A 27,454-nucleotide genomic window follows, 5' to 3' on the forward strand; every position below is an offset into this window, starting at 1 on the left:
ATTACCATGAAAGTAAGTTTTAAATTGTTTTTTTTTAATGAATATAACATTTCTTTTTCAAAAACAACGTAGTATGTATATCATTTGGAACAGGTAGCTTGAGAATTAATTAATGTCTGTAATCATAATGGTAAGTCAGAAAAAGGAAATTGACATGCTAATGTTGCTGTTTCATTCAGTAAGTCAATTTTCAGTGAAGACTGAAGATAACCTCAATGAAATTGTTATTATTATTATTATCCTGTGTTGTTATTAAACCAGTTCGCGCTATGACGCCAGGGCCAAAAGTGGCACAAAAAGCGAAGTAAAATAAAGCAAGTCAATCAATCAATCAATTATTAAACCAGCCTGCCTCTTTGGGGAAAGAACTGCAACGGCATGTTTACATTTTTTCTCCTGCCCAAGCTTTGCAATACAGGTGAATTGCTTTATTTTCAAATCATTTCTGAGAGCCCCAGTTACAACCGAGGTGCAGATGAAACAGCACTGCTTTCAAAAACCAGTGACATATACTCGTACATTAGTGTCGTCTGAGTTTCCCGTGTTATTTTTGCCTATCTTAATTAAATTATTCGCTCTCAGCACAGCTTCACCTTCGTTATAGTTCCTGGAATTCACATCGCATTCGCAATATTTAAAAATATCGGGTATTTTATACGTCTCTTCCATACCAGCAATGACAACACGCTCCTATTTTGTACTACTACTGAATGTAAACAAAGATTTATCCTACATAGAGCGGCCATATTGGAAACGACACTAGCGCTCAGGTGGTAATTTTAATCGCGAATAGGTACTCATTTATGAGAGGCGCTACGACGACAGGGGTCCCGGGTTCGAATCCCGGCATGGGCATGGATGTTTGTGAGTGTCCATTCATCAATTTCATCATATCATCACTCATCCCCATCTTCGCAAATTTGCCACAAGTGGCACAGAAAGCGAAGTAAAATAAAGCAAACCAATCAATCAATCATTTATGACAGGCTGGGCCAACTCAGAGCCGTTGGAAAAACAAACCACCTGGGACCACCAACTCTTGTCTCTAGCGTGGCAGGCAGAATTGAATTAAAAATAAGTAACTGAAATCTTAACTCGGTTACTCTTTCGAATAACGAGTAACATAATTAAGAATTAATCACTTTTTAGTTACTTTTCTTCATTAAATGATATTTGCTTTAAATTTCGTATTTAAACATTAGGAATGAATTGAAATTAGTGACAATAACTCTTATTTCAGATGTCATCAATAATGAAGACAATGGAACACCAATATTCGACATTTGCATTTTGTGTGTGTAGTTTTTGCATAAATGATGTTACATGAATTAGACCTCGAACATAAAATAATTGTAAAAGTAACTTAGTTATTTGAAAATAATGGTAACTAGGCTAACTAGTAGTAGTAGTAGTAGAAGTAACTTTCCTAAAACTGGATAACAACAATAGCTTCACAGCACCACATTCTAGCATATTTCCTGATCTAGCAGTCTAACTCATGTTCGTTCAGGTTCAGTTTCAGACTGGCATACTCTAGTGATTCGGATTCAATGTAGGATTAAGGGCAGGGCACCCTACACGTCAAAAGGCGACCATCCTCCCTTGTTGTCCAAACACACATTGACATAAAAAATTAGGTGCAAGCAATCACCCTGAACACCATTGCAAATTTAATTATTTTGGATGCAGATCTGGGACTCACATTCTCACTATGCCTCCTTGATGATATAGTGGCAATGTCGCAGCCTTGTAATGAAGTGGTCCCGGGTTCGATATCCAATGAAGGCACACAGTAGTTTGGATACCACTTTAAACTGTAGGTCCAGTCCCGATTAGCCTTTCTGTGCATAAGTGAACTTACAAACTCAAACGTAGTTCCTAAAATTATGAAATTCTTCATGAAGCTATTTAGATCCACTATGTTAAAATCTACATTTAGATCTTTTAATTTAGTCCTATCAAATATTCTACTCTGTCTCAACTAAGCATTGGCCAAGAAATAATCTGTGCTGTGAAATCGGGCCAGATCACGGCTAAAATATTTTTGAAACTACTCTGTTTGGGAAACAGGAAATGACTCTCGATGTGTTTTAGACACCATCCTGCTGCATCATTCACAGTGGCGATGCATCTCTGGTTCTTTCGTATAACCTTCCTATGTCCTGTTGAAACCAGTAATTTATCCACACACACCCAAAATTTACTCAACACCCCTCTAAAAATTTTCACGAAGACCCAGTTTATGGTCATTTTGGCTCTAAATTTATACTCACCTCCCTAGATGGAAAATTCTGAATGAAACCCTGTGTTGATATTATGTTATAGAAGGAAAATAACATGAATTGAAGCATTGTGCTTACAAATACAAAAAAAAAAAAGTCTTATGCCCCATGTGTAATCTCACAGTGTGAAATTAAACGTATTTGAATGTGACTCAGCAAGACTAGCTTCTTGTGGGCCTAGTATTTAATAATGCCAACAGACATCATGGTAAGACACATGTAAGCAATGCACTTGCCACTCCAGCCAGAAGTGATGACAGTCATTGTTCTCTGCTAGCTAGCGCCATGCCATGGTATGGGACTGTTAACTGTCGTGTAAGCAACTAGAAGAATGATTATGCTCAGAGTTTTTAGTGCTGTGTCTGATATTTCTTCATCTGCAGGAATGTTTTTACAAGTAAAAATGATTGTAATTGTGCGATTGAAGTCTTGTCGACAGTAAAATCCTTTACTTGAAGAAATGTTTTGGTGGTTTAAGTAGAATTACTGTTTTAAATTTTGAGATAAGAGTGAAAAGCTACTTATGGCACTGACTGTAGTGAAGGACTCAATGAACCACCAAACTGAGAAGTTGTGCATATCAGTGGTGTATGCTGGGTTTAAAACCTCGGCTCTCTCTTTTTATCATAATGTTGAAATGGGAGACTCTTTTTCGTTCAATTTCTTTGATTTTAAGGTGATGTGTCATTGCGATTAAAATACATACATTACAATTTACTAATAATTATAAAAATAACGCTGTTTCATTAATATTAAAACAATAAGGAAAACATTTCAAATATTTCATGGTTATTTATAAAATATAGAGGCCCATATTGTGAAATATTTATGTAGGCCTACGTGCGAGAATAAAATATACGCATATAATAAACTTCTTACCTTGAATATTAAATTTGGAAAGGAACTCCATTCTTCTCTTGGCAACCTCTGTGGTAAAATGGTTATTAGCACAGCACACTATGATGCCAGGGGACCCGGGTTCAAATACAGGCATGGGCATTCTTTGTGAATGACCCTTCATGAATTTCATCGTATGGTCACTCATTCTCATCGTCACGATTAGCTTAAGTGGCAGAAGAGCAACGCAAAATAACAAATCAAAACCATTCTTCTCTTCTTTGCGATGCCAGAGGCCTGCATATCTTCACGATTTGAAGTTTATCGTCATGCAAAAGCAGAGTATATTGTTTCGGCAATACTTCGTTAATTATGTCATTCATTTTCGTTCACTACACGACGCAGCTCAGATCATTCAAAACATATATACGTAATTCACGCACTCAATACACTTAAGAAAATCCACAAAGTACGAAACCTAATTTTCTTAAACTTCCTTCAACGCGATTTCCACTCGCAAAATGCACTTTGTCATTTCCGGCCAGTCAGTCTACCCCAGCCAGTCATAAACAAAGCAGCAGAGGGGTTGAAAACATCGTAAAGCGTTGTTGGTTGAAGGTCAACGGCCTGCGAGTTCTGCATGTGTTCGATGGGACAGTGTTGTTTTGGCCTAGAGGACAAATTCGCTATCACATGCCAGCCACTCATTTCTCGTTCCTGTAATAGTAGTTTAGTTTCAAAATTTCCCTTACCTGGGAAAATTCCATGCTGGTTAGCGCACTGGCATCGCTGTAAGGTTTTACCGCCGTTGTAAAACGCAGAGTTCCCTGTCTAAGAAGCCACTACAAATACGTCACCGACCACCTCCAGGTGCTGGTCGGGGAAGAATTTAACCGCTGAAGTCTGGTGGTAGTTTTAAAGGAAAGGAGTCCATCCCCATGTATAGAGCGACCACAAGGGAAACAAACCTTGGACGAAAAATCCCCGCGCACCCTTTTCTTCCCTTCAGCTTGGGCCATAAGGAAGCATGGTCCACTTTCCCCTCCTTTCCTCCCCGGAGTACGGTGCACAGGAGTCGCGGGTTTTATACTATCATTTTTTCCCGCGGTCGTTGTTTGAGAGTGAAGCATCAGTCACATTTGATAGTCGATTATTTTCTGTATTTAATCTGGGCTTCGGCGATAGCCTAGGTAGCCTAGAATATACGCACCTGGTGCATATAGTGTAACACTCGTCATTCTCCTTACATAACTTGAAATCAGCTGATTATGAAAGGAGTACATGCCACGGCTTTGCCATCTATTGCTTATATTTTGAGGTAAATCTTGATGCACTGGTCAAACCTTATGAGGTTTGCTTGGTTTCAAGAATATCACACCACATCATTGCAACATAGATCTGACCTTGCTCTTGGACAAATCTGGTTATGGCATCCAAGACATTACTGCCAAGTATGTGTAGCAAAAATCAATTTTTAGAAAGAGCAACAATTCTAAAAATCAATTTCTTTGGTCGCAGTTAACCCACCATCACCAAACTTAAGTCCTAACCATTGTGCTACTCGAGAGCTCTTCTGCATTAATGAATATTTTTAATAATTATGCTTTAGTCTGCACAAATTAAGGGAAGCCATACTTGTATGCTATACCAAAGATGAATGATAAACTATGAACATGATATTGGTACTGTTTGCATCCTTTTTATGTTGTCAGTCCATACTTTATATGATTTCAACATTATTCTTGTTTTTAACAACAATTAATCAAGTAACAGTTCAAGTTATTTTTCATTTCCCGCAACCATCATATGTGGTAGGGAAAGAGGGAGGGGGGGGGGGTTCATTCCAGAAAAATAAAAATAATTACTTGAGGGGGAAGGGGAGAATGAGATATGAGATTTGAGATTTTCACAGCATCAGGAAATTTTGAACATTTCTCAAACAGCTCATCCAAATAGTCAGGTTTTTAAAAAAAAAATCATCCAGTACATCTCCGATTTATGGCAATAATTTGTGATGTGATCCATTTTCATATGATTTTTTTAAAATTGATTTGCTTTATTTTACTTCGCTTTCTTGTGCCACTTTTGGCTAATTTGTGAAGATGGGGATGAGTGATGACGTGATGAAATTGATGAATGAACACTCGCAAACATCTATGCCCAGGCCAGGATTTGAAACCGGGACCCCTGGCATCGTAGCGTGATGTGCTAACCACTCCACCACAGTCGCTGGCCATTTTCACATGAATAAAATCCTCCCTCACATAATTTCCAACCTAGTGACTTCCCAAATATATCCACATTTTTATGACGTAGCAAAGTACATGCACACTGGACACTTGGGGATATGTATGTGTGTGTGTGTGTGTGTGTGTATAAGCTGGCTGGTGTTATTCCATACCAGAGAACAAGACAGTACAGCTCACACAAAATGATAATTCCTTTCATTTATTCTTCAATGATTTTTTCACTACAGGCATACATTATAAATTACAGTACACCTGTCTCAACACACCCTGTAAATACACATATCCAATTATTCACATTACACATAATTTAAGATCTTTAACAGGAAGATGATTTGTAAAAGGTACAGGGAACTCCAAGTAAAAATTCCCATAAAATTACAAATAAAATTATGAAATTCTTAAAATTCACAATTTAGTTTCACAATATTATATCAGCAGTTAACAAGATTTCAATATATATTTTACTCTGGTAAGTAACAATGTACAAAATTTCAAATTAATATTTCCGTTACATTCACATTGTTGGAAATTCAAACAGATTTAAATCTTCCATGATTGTACATAGTGTGTATTTTTTTAAATATGCATGATAGTCATTTCATATACGGACAATTTACAAATTGTACAAGTTTCTCCATTTTATTTATTTACAATCTATACATAACAAAGTTTACGAGATTCAATTTACAGGCATAGAATATTTTGCATTGTACTGCAGTGAATTTTAATAAAAAGAAGCATGGAAATTACAAAATGGCCATGCTGTCCCGCAGCAATAATATAAAAGTGTTCCCTTTCCCCTATTTATCCATTTTCTTTCATCACAATCTGATATCTATACATACAGTATATTTGAAACATACCTACGAATAAGAACAGAACAATTTAATATCTATTAATTTAATAACATTCCACTTGTATATTCCTCCTTCATTTTGAAAAAAACGTGAGAACATACAAGGTAAAAAGAATCATGAATGCACCTTGGTATCGGAGCATATTTCTGCTTTAAATTCTTTAGAGCCCCACACAATCTTCGTAGTCACTAAACATATAACATAAAGATTGTAGAATGTATGAATCTGACATTACGCCACATATGATGAGCCAATATCACTTTGAACTGACATAAAATTCTACCAATTCTAATACCAATGCTTGAATGTTGTAAGAATTAAGTAATGTTCAGAATAGTTATAAATACAGTGGAACATCGAGGAATATAAAAAAGCTTAAAATGTAGGAAGATGTACAATCCGGAAAAGTTTTACAAAATTTTGCACTATTGGGACCATGAATATTGAACGCATAAATTGGGGATTTGAAATGTGGCGTTTCACTGTATTAGTATTCCTTGTAAAAATTAAATGTTACTTCAACGTATTCCATTGCAATTACAGCATGCACATCTTCCATTGTTTTGCTATAAAATATTCCAAGAAGTACATGAGACTGGCACACAATGTTACTGAAGAATTAAATACATCCTCCAAGGGTGTCTCATGTGGCATTTTTGTGGATCCTGGCAGATACATATAACTCGTGCAACAGCCATTGAGGGCCAAGCTCTACCTACCAACTGCCAGTTTCACTCCACATGCCTCAGCAGAGGTGGACGATCATTCAACCAGTTACGGGGTGACATGTGGTCAGCATGAGGAACCCCCAGTCGTTGTAGGTTTCCACAACCAAGTTACGATACTCATTCGTAGCTCCCCAATATCTTCACGATAGTGGGTTGCTATCGGTCCCGTACACAGGCCGAAATACCAGGAGAAAAGTAGTTACCCTTCCTTCCCCAGGCACGAATCCTATAGCCCAAGCCCAACAAATCAATATTTTCCAATACCACCACATGACCATACGTGTAGGCTCAGTCCTTTTCATTATCAATCCCCCTTCATGATTAAGGGGCTTCTAATAATGGGACCCCTGGACTTGATTCCCAGAAAAGGAGCATTCAGTTGTGATCGCACTTAAAATAGTCGATCCAGTCCCTTTTGTGTCCATATAGTTTTATCTAAAGTAACAACCTAGCAGAACGAGGTATATATTTTGTAACTCACAATGACAAAGCTAATGCCCTGACCTATTCCGAAATTAACATTATTATAATTCTTAAACTTCACGAATCAATATTAAACCTTTAAGTGTCATAAAAACAAGTGACTTACTCTATTCATTTCATTGCAAGCAAAATCACAACTAAAGCCCCTATCACACGGAACTGGATTTCTAGTAGGAATGCCCTAGTTGGCGTTGAACTAACTTTCTAGGTAGCAATCATGGCCGCCTGGCTGACTGCTTGACTGGTTTGGAGGAATAGGACATGTTCTAATTGCTACTTGCTTTCCTCGACTGGATTCTGTGGAACAGCCAATCGGAGTGAAGTTTCGCCACGTGAAGATAATCTGTGAGTGTGCAAAGGAGCGCTTTTGTCTGTGGTTTCCGAGTGTTTCTCCAGCAATGTATAACGTATACAGCATGAAAGGCACGTTGAGTTACACCATCTATGCTGAGTGCACGGTGTTTACATTTGAAACAACTAAAATATTCTTCCATACGTGTACAGTAAACGTTGTAAAGTATGTATTTAGGCAGCGCCATTGTTTTGTACCTAATAACGTTTTATACGAAATGCTATTCCTCTTGGTTGAATAGTTATCGGCTTTTAAAAATGTGATGTGTTTACATCTCACGCGGCCGCCATTACAACTTCCCTCATATGGGAACAAAAGTCTATCCACAAGTATGCTGATATAAGTATTGTGTGAGGCAAAAACTAGCAAATTGGTAGCCAGTCCAGTGCCAACTAGGGCATACCTACTGGAAATCCAGTTCCGTGTGATGCAGGCTTAACAAAATACTTTATCTTTATTCTCTAAATAATTATGTTTCAAATATGCTGCATTATCTTCAATTAACGATGAAAGTTTCACGTAGAAAGTGTTTTCTTTGTACTACCACACAAGTAATGCCAAAATAGTAATGAAGCATTCGAATTTCTCGAGTGGTTATCTTTGCCTATGATAGCACTACCTCTGTCAAATTTTGTAAAAAATGACATGACAAAGCTCTTGAGTAATCTAACATTTACCGAATCCTACTTAATCCTAGATACAACTCTATTATACTAATAAACTGAGGCCAAGTCACAACATGTACGTGTTTGATGGTTCTAATTCTTGGATCAATCTCTCCTAAAGAAGTAGAAAGGAACGAAGCATGGAAAAGGTTGAAACATTATTAAAATAGCTTTAAAAGGTTTAAAAGGTATGAAAACTTGGTCTTCAGATCATGTTGGCCACTATGTTCACAGTTATGGTCAGGGGTAGAAAAATACAGGGTACCCAGTGACTATAGTGCCTAAAAAATTTTCACCTGGCACCTGAATTTTTAAATTCAGTTCAAATTTTTTTTTAAATATTTCAGGTTCATTTACAGAAATTTCCATTATATATTTTTTTTAAAAATAATGAGTACAGTAGGTGTTTTTTTAATATTTGTGTGTTTTCTGTATCACATGCATTATTAAATAAGAACAATAAACATGGAATTATTAATGTTTGCGATGTTGCTAGCCAAATTAAAAATCTACTACGATATGGTAGAGTTGCTGTATATTAGAATGTATTGCATAGATATTCATGCCGTTACCAGTTGAGGCTTCTTTTCTCTCATCCTTAGAGAATAATTGAGGTCAATCCAAAAATTAAAACACCAAATTCGTATGTGATGTGATATTGTCTCAGTTTGAGACACCTTGTCTATTATTCTTGTAAGAAAGTCTTGAATCTTTTACACTGATCTGATGATAAAAAATGTCCTTACCTTAACAATTGGACTACAATGGTAACTCTATTATACAATTTACAGTACATAAAATAATTGTTCCCTAAGAGCTTAATACAAAAATTTGTGTTACAAAAAGTTGGCTTAAATAATGCAATGGTACCCGTTAAGTCAATGTACCCCATCGAGAAAGTGAAATATTTTGCATTGTTTATGAAGATTATGTTGTTTATGAATGTTTTCCGTTGTTTTTAATTCTTGGAGATGTGATATTGTGAAGTTAAGTATGTCTGTTACCTTAGCGTGAAGCAGAATAGCCCGAATACAGGGTTTGTTCAATAAGTATCGGGATTGATTTTATCCGGCCAATGGGAAGGGTGGAGGGCAGTCTCTGTGGGTGGGATCGGTGTTGCTGGATGTCACGTGAGCTGCGACCCAACTTGGTTGCCTCCGAGCCTTTGGAGTGTGTAGATCGTGCCTGAAGTAAAAGTGTGTTTAGTGCTTGCGTCGAGAGTCAAGATGCAGCGAACCATCGAGCAGCATTGTGCCATCAAATTTTGTGTTAAACTGAACAAATCTGCTACGGAGACTTTTGATATGATCCATGAGGCTTACAAGGACGAAGCCATGTCCAGAACGTGTGTTTTTGAATGGCATAAAAAATTCAAAGATGGCTGGGAAGACGTCGAAGACGAACAATGTGCTGGACGTCCGACATTGATCCGAAATGCTGAAAATGCGAGAACTTCTGAACAGTGATCGCCGGTTAAGTGTTCATTTGATAGCACAGGAGTTAAATTTACTGAAATCCACTGTGCATACAAATGTGACCGATGATTTGCAAATGCAGAAGGTGTGCGCGAAGTTGGTGCCAAAGGTTTTGTCAGACGAGCAGAAGGTACACCGTATGAGGGAGGCACTGGCCAAACACAGCCCAGATATGGCTGTCCCAGACTTCTTTTTGTTCCCTCAGAACATCGTTTCCAGACGATTGAGGCAGTCAAAGTGACTTTGGTGGTGTGCGTGAACAGCCTTGCGGTTGCAGACTTCCAGGAGGGCGTATGAAGATTGGAAAAGCTCTGGCAGCGGTGTATTGATGCAGGAGCGTCATATTTTGAAGAACACACTGTACATATATCTTCAATAAATTTATTTTTATGACTTCAGTCCCAATACTTATTGAACAAACCCTGTACTTCGTGCAAGTCAATATAGCAACAAACCGACATTCCACAACAGCAGCACACGAGACATTGCCTACTGTTTAATAAATCAAACATGAAGTACTGAAAACTTATGAAACCAAAATAGGAGTGTTATATTTACTGGTGTTTATAATTTTACGTTATGAGGTGTAGGTCTGATTGCAATTTTCGACATTTTTGTTACGTTAGGAGTGCTAGTTTGATGCTGTGATCTTTTGCACATGTTCTTTTGCTACTCGAGTGTGCATGCAACCAGTCTTTACCAATGCAAAGCAGCAAAAGTACTCAGAGATGGCAGGTTTTTACTTACGCAGGCCATACTTTGGGATCAAATATCTCCGTTGTGTTTTCCGCATGCTGGAACCAATTTTATATTACATAAAACATCAAAATCTGTTGATTAAAAAAAATCAATGTAATTCTCGAGGAGGTACAGTGGGTCAACAGCCTCAATGCAATTATGGAAGTTGATAAGCAAAATTAATAACATATAGCCCACTTGAGATTTATGATTTCATGCCCTTTGGTGGTGTGCTATACTTTGTACCTCTGATGTTCACAGCATATTTAAAAGTCAGTTTTAGTCCCTTGCACATTATATCCATGTACAACATCACTTGTGATTATCACAATAACATTTAACTGCTAAATATTCGATGATAACAATGCTATACTACCCGACAATAATGATGATGATGAGTTTTGTGAACAACAACGATGAAATATGAAACAGTATCGAAAAGCACTAATATACTCTAAAATCCCCATCACTGGCCTGACAATTCTGACTAGCAAAATTTCTCAGAGGCATTTAAAACATCGGCTTGCAGAGTGCGTAAGATAGCTTCCTCTCGCTAGCGTCATACGATGCCATTGAGAAATTGTACTAAGCACATTGTACTACGCATTGGCTACGTCAGTTCCCCATCTCAATGAAAAAAAGATTGAAGAGATAGACAAACGCAGCTATTAAAAATACATAGATTTTACTTTCATTTTGACATCATTGCATGTGGGTGGAAGTTAATGATAGCACAAGATCTGAACATGTAATAGAAATTATGTAGGACCAAGCCAATTCTGATATTGATGTATCAGCATCGTTAGCAATTTAATAATTTTGCTGCTTTTGGGTGTCAGGGAGACTGCAAGAATGATGCACGGCATTTTTCAAGATTCTAAATGTCCTGGAAATTATGCAAAGTGCATAATTTTCATTATTTTCACATGAACATTGTGGGGGAAAATAAATTTCGCAATTAACTGTAATCAGTGAAACAATTACTGGTAATCTCCAGTGAAATTATGAATATTTTAAAGAAAACTTTGGTAAATTGCCTTACTATAGTTCCAATGGTGGTGTTCATTCTTCTGCACATTGTGTTTCCCCATCCATGCACCCACATGCAATGTAGTTCCACCCGTTTGTTGTGCACAGTTGTGTTGCTTAGTTCAGACTTATAAAAAAAATGAATAATGTAACGCAACTGTCACAAGTACATCACATTTCTTTGTAACAAGTAAAAAAAATGCCCATAATAAATCACACAGTTCAACAACCTTCATTAGATCAAGATTTTCATTTATAAAAAAATAAAAATATAAGTTTTTTGTGACAAATGCTAAAAATATATCTAGCATGTAATGTTCTATATCTTTGTATTCACCTACAAAAATTAATATACTCTTTCTTTTTGTCCGTTCTAATAATAATATTGATTTCATTCTTCGTGTATTTGGTTCGGGAAATTATTGAGTAATGTTCCTTTAGATAATTTGGCAGGCACTGCTTCGACATGACGGATTCCTACGTCTTCCTCAGCCTTCCTTCTTCGCTTCTTCCCCTGCAGGCTCCTCCTTCAAAGTTTCACCATTTGCTGCAAGTAGGCATGAAACTGATAGAATTACTAGGGACACACATTTATGGTGAATAAAGACTAAGATTTCAGTACAAAAACTGGACAAGTTTCACAATCAAAAGCAAAATAAGCATTTCCTTTCCTTTCTAATACCACATTTACCGTATTTACGCGTGTATAATGCACGTGCATGTATACAGAAGGTTGATCCGTGTATATGTGTCCGATTTTGAACCGTCACCCCTGTGCACAGAATCGACCGATCCAAGTGGTTAAAAGCTTGGGAGGACGGTTAGAGCCTGTAGTATCATGGCACTATCACAAGTGTGTGTTGTGTGCATCATGGCTCCACAGCTGAACAGTTTCTGAGAAGGGTACGTAGTTCCACTTTTCCACGCCAAATATTCGGTGTCAAAAATTCAGAAACAGTGCAAAGAACATGGATGTGCCTTGGGTTCGACGACCATCAAGAACATAATCAAGCGGCATAAAAACCACGAGGTTCCAGCTATTCAGTCGCCCACCAGGGGGACAAGGAAGGGAGCGTGCACTGCAGTGATGCCACCCGTGTCTCGGAAGCTGCATCGAATGGCACTAAAGGAAACCTCCCGACGCAACGTGTGATGGCCACACCACTCCACGTGGCCCAGTCAACTGTGAACCACACCCTGTGTGAGAAATTAAACCTCCGGAAGGATTTAAAAGCCGTGAACATTACCTCAGTGAGGCCTATCGGTGTAAGGTCTCATCACATACATCTCGTTCTACTAAGAACTTTCTGCCACATACGGCGACAGACATCGGCATTCGGTGTATTCCATTTCACGATATACTAGTGAAGTCACCGGATGCGAGTCCCATCAATTTCTGTGGGTTGGTCTACTGAAACGGGCACTTTCCTCTCATCGTGTCACCACTCTCCGGGGCCTGTGGAAAGCCTGTCAGGAGGAATGGCAGAAGATTCCACTTCCTGTACTTCATCGTAGCCTTCTACAATGGAAGTTACGGTGCAGGGCTATTGCCAAGATACACGGTGATCACATTGAGGCCACCCTATGGTGATCCCGTGGATTTTCATAAGGTAAGTGCTAGTCCAAAATCGGACACATATACGCGGATCGACCTTCTGTAATGTGCACCCTGGTTTTTGATAGGGAAAAGTGCCAAACAATTATATCTCGTATATACTGCGCCAGGTGCAAAAAATTGCTTTCTTAGTTGTATGAGGTGCATGCACGAATTCCGCTAGAACGGACTGCTTTTGTTGGTGTAACAGAACATTACATTACAAAGTGAAAAATTGTGGGACATGACCTTTCGACTTTTATATGCAGTTTTGCTCATTTTCTCTTTACTTTTTCTAAAAAAAACTTCAAAATATATACTTTTTCCATGACTAACGTAACATATATAGGAGGCGCATTAAGGACCTTCAAATTAGCAGTTAGAAGCAAAAGATTTCTTCGATAAAGGCATTACACACTCCAAATATGTCATATCATTTGGCCAGTAATACATTTTAATTATTATTTTCTTTTTCCTTATCTTTTCGTTCATCCAAAGTACCACAAAAATCAGAATGTTCCTTCATTTTCTGATCATTTCATTTCAACCGCATTGCACGTTAGTGTCGCCATCTTGAATGGAATACTGTTGCCATATTCAGAAACTACAGAATCTAAGCTTTACAATGATATTATAACATGATAGGGTTCCGTAAACACAAAAAATCAATGCAGATGTCACAAACTCATGGAATGACCACGTACGGTTTCATGTTGGCTCTCCGAATTATTCCGTGCATAATACGCACCACAGTTTTGGATGACAAAAATTTTGGAAAAAAGTGCGCATTATACGAGAGTAAATACGGTATATAGTTATCAGAAATATTAAGTTTATTCTTGTGTAAAGAAGTGCATTTTTGTATCTCAAAATTTTACAGCAGAGCATGTCTCCAATAAATGCACAAGAGTGTACACAAAAATAACTGAAATATTTCTTTTTAAATTAGAAATAATCAAGCAAAATTGGTGGAGTATGGAGAATTGGGGACAATCACCATGCTACCTTTGTTGTGGCACACGTGCTCGATGTGGTGTTTAGAAAGTTTCCAGTGAGGGGGGGGTAGGGAGGGGTACAGGAACCAAAACCACTTCAATAGTAATATTTATAAAACTGATTGGCCAAACGTACACAAGATTTCTCATCATGAAGATATCAAATACTCCCAGAGTGAAGATAACATGTACATTTTCCACCATACTTATAAGGGTTAGAAGTCCATACTGGCCAAAGATGGCAGCCTGATAGATTCAGTTAGGTGCTGAACATTACATTCACATTCGATTTGTGACTGATAATTTGGAACACTGATGTGTAAACGGGGTGGCTACTCACTGGAAATTATGTGTGAATTATTGACTCCGGAAATTATGCGTGGTTTTTTCCTCCGTAGATGTGAAAAATTGCAACTTTAATCATTCCATGTCCCATTGAATTTGTACATATTTATTAATGCCCTGAAGTGAGTTTTTCACAGTCTAGCCATTATTTTTATAAAGGAAAAAAAAAAGGAAAGAAAACGGCTTGAAAAATAAAACTGAATTCTCTCAATTCCTTTACTTTGTTAGAGTCCTGTGTAGAACAATCTATCTAAGCGACTGAAAATTATTGCAAACTAACATATCTTGAAGTTGATTAAACAAATTTGAGTTTGAAATTCTTACACAGTTAACAGTTTTTATATAAATGAGTGTGTTCTATAATGTTTGCGACTTGTGTTTGTGGATTATTTCAAATCTGAGCAGAAATGACAACTCTGCAACTTAAATTATATATTTTCAATATATGTTTTGTGGCCTTGAATTTTTGGAAAGTTCGCCTTGAAAACCGGGAATTATACTTGAATTTTAATATGGTCCTAGAGTGGCTGTCCTGGTAAAGGGGGCTGTGTAAAACTATTTGCTCCCATAACATCCACAACTACATAACAGATTTTCTGTTTATTTCTGTATACTTTTAATTTTCTTGACATTCTGATGCCTCCATAAATATACCGGGTGTCCGAGAAGTCTTTGTATGAAAACAAATATTAACTGTATCCGCTATATGCAACATAGACATGAAAAAATGGTACCAAAATGTTCGGAAACTATTCAAGTTTTTTTTGTTTCAAGTTTCTGTAACGTTGCAGTGCCAGTGTTCAGCAAACTGGAAATGTACACAAATCAGGAAAAAGCTGAGTGTGTCCTGTGGTTTCAGTAGATCAGGTCAGAATAAACAGTGCAGAGACAGTTTCAAACATCGTACAGAAAGGTGCCGCCCGATGGTAGGAGCATTAAGTCGTGGTATGACAAATTCAAGACCACAGGATCTGTTGCTGATGCACCAAGAAGTGGCCGACCATCAACCTCAGACGAAAGGGTGGAAGATGTCAGAGTGGCTTTTGTGCGCAGTCCGAAGAAATCCGTGCGTACGGCCACACGTGAATTACACATGCCAAAAGTTCTGTTCATGATGTGTTACACAAACATTTACTGTTTCGTGCATACAAAGTGCAAATCCTGCAGGCTTTGTTGCCCAATGACAGCAAACGTCGGTATAACTTTGCGATGAAAATGTTATCAGGCATTGACGCTGATAATGGCTATCTGGGACGTGTTGCTTTTTCAGACGTGGCGGTCTTTCATGTCAGTGGTTTAGCGAATACACACAACGTGCGTATCTGGGGTAAAGAGCCCTCACATGAGGTGAGGGAGTCGACCATGGGCAGCCCGAAGGTGAATGGTGCACGCTGCTGCATGACAGAATAATCGGACCATTCTTTTTCTGTGAGGACACTGTAACATCTGGATGTATCTCGACATATTGCAATTGTTTGCTGTTCCTCAATTGCTAGAATACCACCCAGATGTTATCTTTCAACAAGATGGTGCACCGCCACATTGGAGTCTGAAGGTTCGTTCCTACCTTGATCAGACATTTCCTGGAAAATGGATTAGTCGAGATGGACCAACAGCGTGGCCTGCACGATCCCCAGACATAACCCCTTTAAATTTGTTTCTATGGGGTTATGTGAAAGACAATGTCTAAAGAACTCCTGTATCCAATCTTGCAACTCTGCAACAACGGATACCCCAATTCATCACATCAATCCCTCCTGTGATGTTGCCGTGGCGAGAAGTTGAATTTCGACTAGATGTACTCCGTGCTACCAAGGGTGCTCACGTGGAGATTTATTGATTTATTTCCTATTGCCAATAAAACTTCAATAGTTTCCGAACATTTTGGTACAATTTTTTCATGTCTATGTTGCATATAGCGGATACAGTTAATTTTTATTTTCACAAAGACTTCTCGGACACCCGGTATATTCAAGTACTACAAGTCTGATGCACTTAAATTATATGTTTGTCCATCTAGTAAGTATTAAGTGCATTGAACGTACACCCAGCGGTGACGGGTGTACAACTTTGCCATGGATAACAGCCATTGAAGGCACATGTAAGCAATTAAAAACTGTTCTTTTATTGTTGTGGAATCGTTAATATTTATGCTTAGATATGTATGAGACCAAGAACAGTTTTAGTGTACTGTAGAGCATTATGTCTCCCAAAATATTTGCCAGGTTACAGCCAGGCAGGTCTACTGCCAATGTTTACAGCCATTCAGAAAGATAGGATAGCATCAAAACATAAAGAAAGTAACGTGTACCACAAAAAGATCATAATTTAGTCCATACATGGTTGTTGATAGCATGACTCTGTTGTAACAGGCAATTACAAAGGTTCATTTGCATTTATTATGGGTGTGTGACCGCAAAGTTATTCCGCATCTGATACTATAAAAACCTACACACTTTTAAAGCACTCGAAAGAGTTCAACGACAGGGAGATACTATTTTTTACCTTCGGCAGCTGGAACAAACTTTAAGGAGTGACTGAATATTCAGAATCTTGATCCACCATCGTCCCTATCTTTCCTGAACTCGTGTCCCAGGCCACTCCCACATTTTCCGCAAGAAACCTGAAACAACATAAAGATGACATTAAAATCCAATTTCATTCACATTTTCATTGACACTGTACACAAAACTGTGCTTAGAAGCAAAGAAGGAAAGCATATAGTAAACTGAGTTTGTTCACACAAGAAGGTCAAACACAGAAAAAAAATAGTATAATACTATTTATTCCAATATTATTATTACGGATTCCCACGATTTCTCATAAGAATTGCAAGTTGTGTTATAAGAATTGTTGTTTTAAGTCCACTTCATGTACAGATACATTAACCTACAGTTAAAGTGGGATCCGAACCACTGTGCAACATGCATCCATTGAACCTGGGACAAACAAGGTGACGACATTACCACTACACCATCAAGGAGGCCCCAAGTTGTGTTATAAATATTTATAACTGTAAGTATTAATATATTTATTTGCATGGTGAGTAAGGAACTTTAGGATCGAGAAAACAAACATGAAGAGACAATGTCAACCCTCCATTGGTATAAGTGTTTCAGTGTAATGCTGTTGGTATACATGTGAGTGTGACTCTCGCATATGAAATTTCATGTTTTTTGGCATTTTTTTTTCGAATATTGTTATACATATATCAGATTAAAATTAGTTTATAAATATATATTGCCTAACATTTATTACTAACATGTTAAAATGTATCTCATTTATTACATAACAAAATGATATTCTTTTATTGTAATATTACTGATTACCTAATGTGAGAGACAATTTATCATAGAAAACACAACCATATAACCATATTTATAATTTTATTTGGAATTTACTTTTGATGTTAACTAATATGCACAACATTAGTAATAAATTCAATAATTTATTACGTGTTGACGACAGAGATGTATATTCTACTTTGTTGTTTCATCCCACCCAATATATTGAGGGAAAAGAACACGTAAAAAAAAGGCTCATCTTCACAAGGAGTTTGATCCGTGTTGCTATCATTTTCGCTTTTTAATAACTCCTCAACAACATTCACATCTGTGTCCTGAGAATAAAAAGCCCTGCCAAGGTCTTATCTTTTTGTCATCACTCGGTTCAGGAAGCAATGCTCGGAAATGCCGTTGTTCATTTGTAACCAAAATCAGGTTTCAAAGTTCATTTAGCCAGTAATGAGTGAATTAAGTCAAATAAAATAATTATGAAGGAATCAAAACAGAAACAGGGATACAACATGAATTCCGTGCACACAGAAATAAAATATGTGTGAAAAAATTGTTATGTGTGAGCCTGGCGCTCACAAAACACAGACTGTCATGAAAATGACATGTCTGCACAGACAGAGAACAATGTCACAACCTATAACTGCCGTCATCAGATCATATAAATTCCAAAATACAGCTCCATGAGACCAGAAAGTGATATCATTATCTGGGCCTGAAAAATTTACAATTATATCCCAAGTGAGTGCAGCGCTCAAACATATACCAACAGAGGGTTAAGATTACACATTCTTCATGAAATACGTTCAATTACTTGGAACATTTTATTTGTCACATTTAACAACAATATCCTGTAAATATTACATTAAAAATTAACAGCGGTGTCCAATTTTTTTATTAAAAAATATAGAGAAAAGAAGATGACAAGTACCTTGTATGCATTTGGTCGTCCAATTTCAGCAACTTTACACACGGAATTGGCATGAATTGGGGTCTTGAATGCTGGCCACGGAGTATGGTGGGAATATTTTGTACGGCTAGAAAACAACTCATACCCACATTGTGAGCACACATACATACCTGAAACCAGATACAACAATAAAAATTAATATGAGTATGCATTTTGAAACAGGAAAGGAAAATGCATTGAAAATATCTCAGATGTTGCTATATATATAGTATATGCAATCAGTGCAAAATTTAATGTGTATTTCTTTGTACATCAAGTAAGAACAGGTTGCAACTGTATCAATATAATTCAATTCAAGTCTCATTCTTTCATGTTAGGTGAAAAATTGTAATTTAATTATATACTGTACAAATTATCCACTACGTAATACAATTGCACTTGCCTTTACAATGTTGAAAATGTGGCACACTTACCAGATTCAAAACAATCCCTGTAATGCTCTTGTCCTTGCCACGAACAGAATGCCATCTTTTGGGTCTTCTATCTACTACAAGAAAATGCAAAATAATTGTTAATTATTTCCCTATCTTCACATTACTACATAAGTGTCAATTGAAACAGAGTAAATATGTGTTCATTAGAATTACTGCCAATAATGATTGAAATTATCTCGTACACCAATAATGCCAGAATAGTGACTATTGTTTTGTGTGTGTGAGAGAGGGAGTGAGTCAGAACACTCCAAGTTTTACCACTGACTCATAAAATAGAATAATTGCTAAGTATGGTGAACATGCAGAATGCAAGTAAATATATGGACTAAATTGGTGGCTCTTGCAGTGGGACAGAAAGTTCATTCTAATCTAATTCAATCTAAAAAAATCTGGGTAACAGTCTGATATAGTGAAAACACATTTCTTGAAATTTACAGGAGAAAAGACGGGAAACTACTTACGGAATTGAGTTCCTGTGGACTTTTGGAAGCTGGGAATAGTGATTTCTTCCATTCGTGCAACTTATTCAGCAGGTAAATAATGTAATTTTCGACATTAATGTATCTCTGTTGCACGATAGCTCGTGCCACCATTACCGTCGACTATGTGAATCAAATGTTCCGTGCATTCGATTATGTAACCCCCTATCAGTGTAGCAACCAGGTGGTAGTTCTACAAAATGATATGTGAGCATTTTTTTTTTTTCAATTTAATTTTGTTTTCCTAACCTAACTGACCCTAACCTTCCGTGAATGGTTTGTAAATCAATTGTGAATAGTTTGCGAGTGTAGCAACCATGCGGTAGTTTTACAAGATGACATGTCAGCATTTTTTTTTCCAATTTAATTTTCTGTTTGCCTAACCTAACTGAACCTAACCTAACCTTCCGTGAATGGTTTGTGGATGAATTTTCGCTTAAAAACCTTTTGTGAATAGTTTGTGCGGCATTTTTCGGTTCATAAGTTTGGAAACACTGCATATCAGCTGACGATAGACATGAGTCAAGCTTTGCCTGCCATATTGTGTGTAACCAAAGCAAATTAGCAACGACCAATAAATACTTGTAATGTGAAAAATTACGCTTTTTCCAGTGAAAAAAACATAATCCCAAGTTGAAAAATGTTCCGCTATGCATATAAGGTAAGTACAAATGTGAATAATTCGGAAATAAACGAATGAAATGTGTTTTCACTATATCTGACTGAGTAAGAATTTACAATACAGAGAAAGTCTCCAATTTCGTTAATTTTCGGTATACTAACTAATTTTGGCCTCCTAATCACGAATCTGTTGTAAAAAACCGGGGGTCACGTCTGGAAATTGTACATTTTGATGAAAAATTGTTCGTTAGCGCCAAAAACCATCCACGGGTAGCTCCACAAACCATTGATGTTAGCCCCAAAAACCATCCACGGGTAGCCCCACAAACCATCTACGGGTAGCCCCACGAACCATTCACACGAGGTTAGGTTAGGCCTGTTAGGTTAGGTTCCATTAGCACTCATTTAACCCCTAAATTCATCGAAAAAATAGGGATCGTACTAGAATTGAACATCATAAACCATTTTCTTGTAAAACAACGGCGTGGTTGGACACAATGACAGGAGATTACATTTTTGTTCGTAAAACTACGCATATACACCTATATATATAAAAAATTCAATCAGCTTTTTTTCAAATTTTCAGACGTGACCCCCAGTTTTTTTCAACAGATTCGTGATTAGGTCAAAATTAGTTAGTATACCGAAAATTAACAAAATTGGAGACTTTCTCTATATTGTAAATTCGCTCCTCAGACTGTTACCAATATCTAAACACACAAAATAACTATCTTTGATAGAGAATAATCGACACTTCTTAATTTGTTATGCCACAAATACCATACAGTCTACATACCTGTTAGAGCACCAAAAGCGTACATATTCTACTGAAATTTCCCCAACAGAAAATCAAAATTATGTTAGTCCACCATGGATGGATGGATGGACCATCGTACACCTGACCTCGTGTAAACATGGATTATTATCAATGTACATTGAGAGTATGTCTATATACAACTGCAGTATTGACTACAGTTTTAACCTATTGTTGTTCTTCTCTGGCAGATATAATGCCATAGATTGCTTTTGTAGTTTTGCATGATGTTTGTTACCTTCTGTATCAACCTATTACAGGCCAATAGACGGTCATCTTAACAATAACCTTAATTTGCGTAGCACAAAATACAAAAATATGTATCGTCTCTGTACTAGTACCCAAAATTTTAATATTAGCAAAATAACAAAAATGATTTTTAATTGAATCTATTAAAAAATTACAAACGTGAAGTGAGCCTAATGATCCAGTCTGATTTTGCGCTACTAGCTCCTTTTCAGAAAATTTATAAATCACAGCAAATCGTGACTTGCATTTTTAACTTAAAACAATTAACTACAACATGAAAATACAACTTAATATTCAATGTTTGTCCGGTTAGAGCAGTACTACAGCGCCTTGAATAACGTTATTCTAGGCGCTGTAGCAGTACTACAGTATTTGTTCTTACCTGTCTCTTATGCATATGTTAAACTTGTTTTTTTGCCTTTGAGAAGCGTTCACGCTCGAAGCTCGTGGATTTATTTACGTGTCCTGTCCTTGACACAGATTTAAGACCCATAATAACATTCTTGCATGTTATGTTATGTTTCCACTGCTGTAGAGTACACAGAATGAATGGGATAAAACTATAGCGTGTTTATCGTTTGTATGTTTCAATCAATGTGGCAATATTTCTTTGGTTCTGTTCTATCAAGTTTTTATCTATGTAAAAATGTGAGTAGCGGGGTGCTTTCTGAACGAGCCTAATAATGAAATGATTATGTGCATTCACAATTACCATTTGCAAGTGTGTTTAGTGTTTACTGTTTCTTTTTCAGCCAGACCAGATACCATTGATGGCGAAACGAAGTTTGAGTTTGTTATCCACATGAGGTCTCCCTTATCGCACAAGGCGATACCTACCTTCTGTCCTGACCTCAGCGTCAGGTGTGATATAGATCGACCACAAGGAAAAAAACCTTGGGATGAGAAGTCCCCGCGCAGCTTTCCCTTCTTCCCTCCACCTCGAGCCATAAGGAAGCATTGTCCACTCTCCCCCTCCCCTACTAGCGGAGGTACGGTGCACAGGAGCCGCGGGTCTGCGCAGGTTGTTTTGCTCGTGGTTCCACTATACTAACATGGACGTCCGCAGGATTTTTTCCATGGAGGGGCAAGGAAGGTATTTTTTTTCCAGGGGGGCAAAAAGTCACATTTTCCCCAAAAAGAGTGTTGTTCCCTAAAAAAACATTGCTTAAATTTGAATTTATGGTGTTCATGCAATAATTAACACATATTATTGTGGCTAAAATGAAATTTTATGTGTGAAATACATAATTTTTGGTTGACTTTCATTTTCCAGGGGGGGCCACGGCCCCCCTTGCCCCCCCTTCCGGACGCCCATGGATACTAAATGTGATATATCAATGTTAGGTTAGGCTTGTTAGCCTTAGCTTAGTTCTTTTTGCATGTATTATGCAGTTTCAGTATATTTATGCTAAGAGAAGCAAACCTAACAACGTAAGAATTGTACGTCTGACGTCAGAACACGAAGTTGGTATTGCGTTGTGCGATAAAGGAGACCAGTCGACGAAGTCATTCATGTCAATGGGTCATTCACAAGTAAATATAGACATGCGCGCCGACTACGTGGGTGCTCCGGGGCTCGAGCTCCCATATAAATAATCTTGTGGGTGCGGCGCACCCACAAGATATTTAGTTTGATAAAAACAAAATAAAATAAATATTTCTCACTTGCCATTATCAAAAAATAATAAGCAATTAAAACATTGAGATGGGACAGACTTTGATAAAGACAAGCTAACATTGGACAGGGACATGTTTCTAGATGTGTGCAGAACGAACAAAGAAAAAGTGGCCAACTTGTCAGACATTACAAATATTTCAAGTAGAGTAAACAGTGGTCGCATGCGTGAAATGATCACATAATTTGTGAAGTTTGTACGGGTGATTTTAACTATACCTGTTACTTCTTATACCTCTGAGCGGTCATTTTCAGCACTTAGACGATTGAAAACGATTTTGCGGTCAACAATGACCCAAATAATATTGAATGATTTGGCAGTTTTGCATGTTCATAAAGAAATGACTAAAAATATTGACATTACCAAAATTGCAAACAAATTCATAAGTGCAAATGACGTAAGAAGGAATGTGTTTTATATTGAAAGTTAACATGTCATGATTATTATTATTATTATTATTTGGTACACAAAGTTAGTCATTTTGTAGTTTCTGTTCACAACAAAATCCTTGCATAGTTCATTCTGCAATACAATTAAAATTATTTGCATTTATGCAGATTTTTTCATTTTAATTTGTATGAATGTGGTATTTTCTTTTAGTAATGTGTTGATAATATCATTGCCTCTTGCAATCATTGTGCATGTAAGTTGTTTAAAGTATACAATACTTGATAATTACAGATCTATCCGCCATTGATATGCACCCACAGAAATTTTGAAAAGTCGGCGCCCTTGAATATAGACGGTGTTAAAGGCGGAGCTACAGCGGAGCATGCGCACTTGTCTGGTCCCCCTCAAACATCCGGTTACGCTTACGATACTACAGCGCCTTGAATAACGTAGTGTGGAAAACGACCCAAGAAACTGGTTCCCCGAGACGATGACAAGTAGATGGCAGTGCGATCGACCCAGGTACTAATTTTGTTATGAAAGTAATGCGGCTTAGTTAGTTTTTGGAATATATTGTGTAGATTTGTTTCTCTAGAAAAACGGTAAGTGAATTGATGGAAACAGTTATATTTGTGGAGTGATTTGCAGTCACGAAACGGCATTAATTTGGAAAGAAAAGTAAAATAAAATTAATAAATAAATAGCATGCGTAACACAAGAAGAAACATCGCAATGTGATACCGGACGTCAGGTCTTGGACTGTGTATTAGAGTTTATTTTTCTATGTTTAGAATATAAATAGTATCCTGAGAGATATTTCATACCGAGGCGACAAACCACAAATGTCGCTTGAAAGCGAGCAGTCGGAAATCAATGCAGCCTTTCGAACCGTAGGGACACAAGCTCTGACTGCACCGTTTCCTCAAGGAGGTTTTACACCAAAGCGACACGCGACAAACGATACGAGGATTTCACACCAAAGCGACACGGGTCATTCGGTCCAAGGCAACTTTCACACCGAAGCGACACATGTTGCTTGGAAACGAGCCAATCAAGAGCAACATTTCACACCGAAGCGACACATGTTGCTTGGAAACGAGCCAGTCAAGAGCAACATTTCACATCGTAGCGGCATGACGGGAAGCACAGGCCAGCGTTCGGTTGGTGAAATCCTCAAGCGATAAGTGTCGCGTGCCGCTTGTCGCTTTGGTGCGCAATCTCACTAAAGCAAGACACTCATTGCATCGCGTATACGCGAACAACAAACCACGGCAACATGTTGCAAGCTATTGAGGAAATGGCCCAGTTTGAGCGACGCAGAAGCGACAAAGCGACACGTGTTGCTTATCGTGTCGCCTAGATCTGTAGTTGTAATGTGCGGTTTATCGTGTCGCCTATCTGTTGTTCGCAAGCAACGCTTGCTAATAGACTGAAGGCACCATGTCGCTTGTCACTTAGTTGGGAACTCCCCCTGTAGCGCGTCGCTTCGGTCTCAGCACCCTTCCTACAAGGAGCTTTCCGACCGAAGTAACAAGTAGCACGCGAATACGCCATATGAACGTGTCGTTTGCTGTTTGGACCCTCATGTGCAATGAATGCTATTTTACAGTCTGGAAGTGTGTGTCACTAGTGTGACAGTGTGAACATCCCGTGTCGCTTGTCCCATTGGTTTGAAAGTTGCCTTACAATCATGTCGATGGCACTAAGAAAGTTTTGTGGGGTTCCCCTTGTCGTTTCATGCAATCATCATCGCCGCGATTAGTTTAAAGCGGAAGAAAAGAGACAGTAAATATCAAAAATACAAATGCTTCAGTGTGTATATCTTTAAAAGAAATGATGATGATAATAATAACGAACCTAATTCATACACAAAAATTTAGTTGCAAAGAGCATTCCACGCGTATTTTTTCTCCCGTATTATTAACGAAAGTATGACGATAACAGGACGTGGTCGACTGTCTAGAATGTTCGTTAATATCTTCGCGACCACTGTACCAAATATCATAGCAATTATCACATTCATAGAAATGCTTCATGTAAAAGAATCAGGCGTTGCAGCGAAAACTCCATTTACTTCCATTATAAGCAGTCGAACACCAAGCACCGGGGTCAACACCAGCGCCTCTAGCGGATCATTTTCGAGTGGAACCATCCAGAGAGCGCAGAAGCATGCCGTTTTCCACACTACGTTATTCTAGGCGCTGTAACGATACTATGGACGTTGATATGAAAGGGCAAAGTGGAGATTCTTTTACAAGGAAATAGGGTGTCAGCTGTGTAGCATATGGTTGCACAGTTCGACTGGGAACAAATTTATTGAGTCAAGTATCACTTCGTAGGTTTGCGAAGGACGTAGAGAGATGAAACCATTTGATACAAGCAGAACGAGAAAGGATTGGTACCCGGAAAGGATTTTTACGACTTGCATTTTGTTACAAGCATGTTGATGTTGATGTTGATGTGAAAAGCACGCCTCTTAGTGAGGTTTCAAACCGAAGCGACACGCGACAGCAGTGGTTCGTACCGAAGTGACAAGCGACACAGGTCCATTTAGTCTATAAATAAGCATTTACCGGTCATGGGAAATCAAGTCTCGGGGGCACAATACACGCCATTGGGAATCTGAGTGACACGTGCAGCTTGTCGTGTCGGTTCTGTTCGAAAATTTTCATGATCCCTGAGGATTCACTTTATTTTAAGTGGCACGGAGATTACACACCGAAGCGACAAGCAACAGCCCCTTTACTCTATAGGAAACAATTCACCTTGCATACGAGTACAGCAGAGCGAGGCTACACGATGTACAGTACTGAGAAAACAGCAGTCTAGTCCAAGCGATACGTGCATTTTCTCGTGGTGAATTGGTTCGAAAGGAAGCTTTCTTTCCGACTGCAGCGATACGTCTTTCTTGGAAACCAACATTAAAAAATAAACAACACCTTCCGAACCACAAATTGCAGGTGTCGCTTGTCGCTCGGACTGGGCCATTTTATCAATATCGTGCATTGTATTGCCCCGACACGTTATTTACCCAAGCGTGACTGGTGAATGGTTAAGATCGAATGCTTCTGTGCGAAATCCCGATATCGCTTGTCGCTTCAGTCGTAAAACTCCCTTGTTGCTTGAAGTAAATTCGTGCAAGTGAAAGTGGCATGTAATATCATAGGTTTTCCCTAAATCCCTCAGGCGGAAAGGCGACGTTGAAAGCACATATATTTACTAGCATTTGTTATGTGTCATTACTTCTGCAGATTTGTTGGCAAAGATTCACTTAAGCATACTTTATAATATAATAATATCACTAGTTTTATAGAATTATCTTTCCCTCACTTTTCCTTTTACAAAATAATTGAATATATCTAAACGTTCGTCGTTCGTGTACATAATAATAATAATAATAATAATAATAATAATTCTTTTATTTAGCGGGCGAGGTTCAGCCGTAGGCTGCTTTGCCACCTAACGTGTATGGTACGTAGTGCGCTATACAACTGGCGGCCACAAAGACACGTCATATTTTAATAATCTGCTCTGCAGTTGATCATCCGACGGATTCTAGACGTCCACTCCTTCATAGCAGAACTTTAACAAATACCTTTCTTAACTATAGTCACACAACAGATGAAAACAAGCGCTCATTTCTTACTTCGAATGCCGGCGAATCTGCACTGGCAACAACGGTTCCGGGGGGTACCGGGCAAGACCTCACCAATGTTTATGTTTACATTATTAACACGGTCTATACGGACTAAATCGAGGTGACAGGTGGACATAATCGAAATCATATAGTCGATTGGATCAATATTTCAAGATATCATTTTTTTTTCTAGCGGTGTGCGGGACGGAAATTTTTTGTTCGGGCGGGATCGGGACGAGAAGATTTTAAAATCCAGACTTTG

The 27,454-nt window shown here is 38.0% G+C and overlaps 1 pseudogene across 1 annotated transcript; it reads right to left on the reverse strand.

The window, feature by feature from the left end:
* Positions 1 to 5,551: 5,551 nt before the first annotated feature.
* On the reverse strand, positions 5,552 to 22,213 carry LOC145978352 (methionine-R-sulfoxide reductase B1-A-like; annotated as a pseudogene). Its single transcript, XR_014440683.1, has 5 exons — positions 21,872 to 22,213; positions 19,306 to 19,379; positions 18,854 to 19,002; positions 17,135 to 17,252; positions 5,552 to 12,242 (listed from the first exon to the last, which is right to left on the reverse strand). The product of XR_014440683.1 is annotated as a methionine-R-sulfoxide reductase B1-A-like (transcript).
* Between the last annotated feature and the right edge of the window lie 5,241 nt (positions 22,214 to 27,454).

Source organism: Lepisma saccharinum, chromosome 24 (genome assembly GCF_977018435.1).
Source record: "Lepisma saccharinum chromosome 24, izLepSacc3.1, whole genome shotgun sequence".
NCBI classification, from domain to species: Eukaryota; Metazoa; Arthropoda; class Insecta; order Zygentoma; family Lepismatidae; genus Lepisma; species Lepisma saccharinum.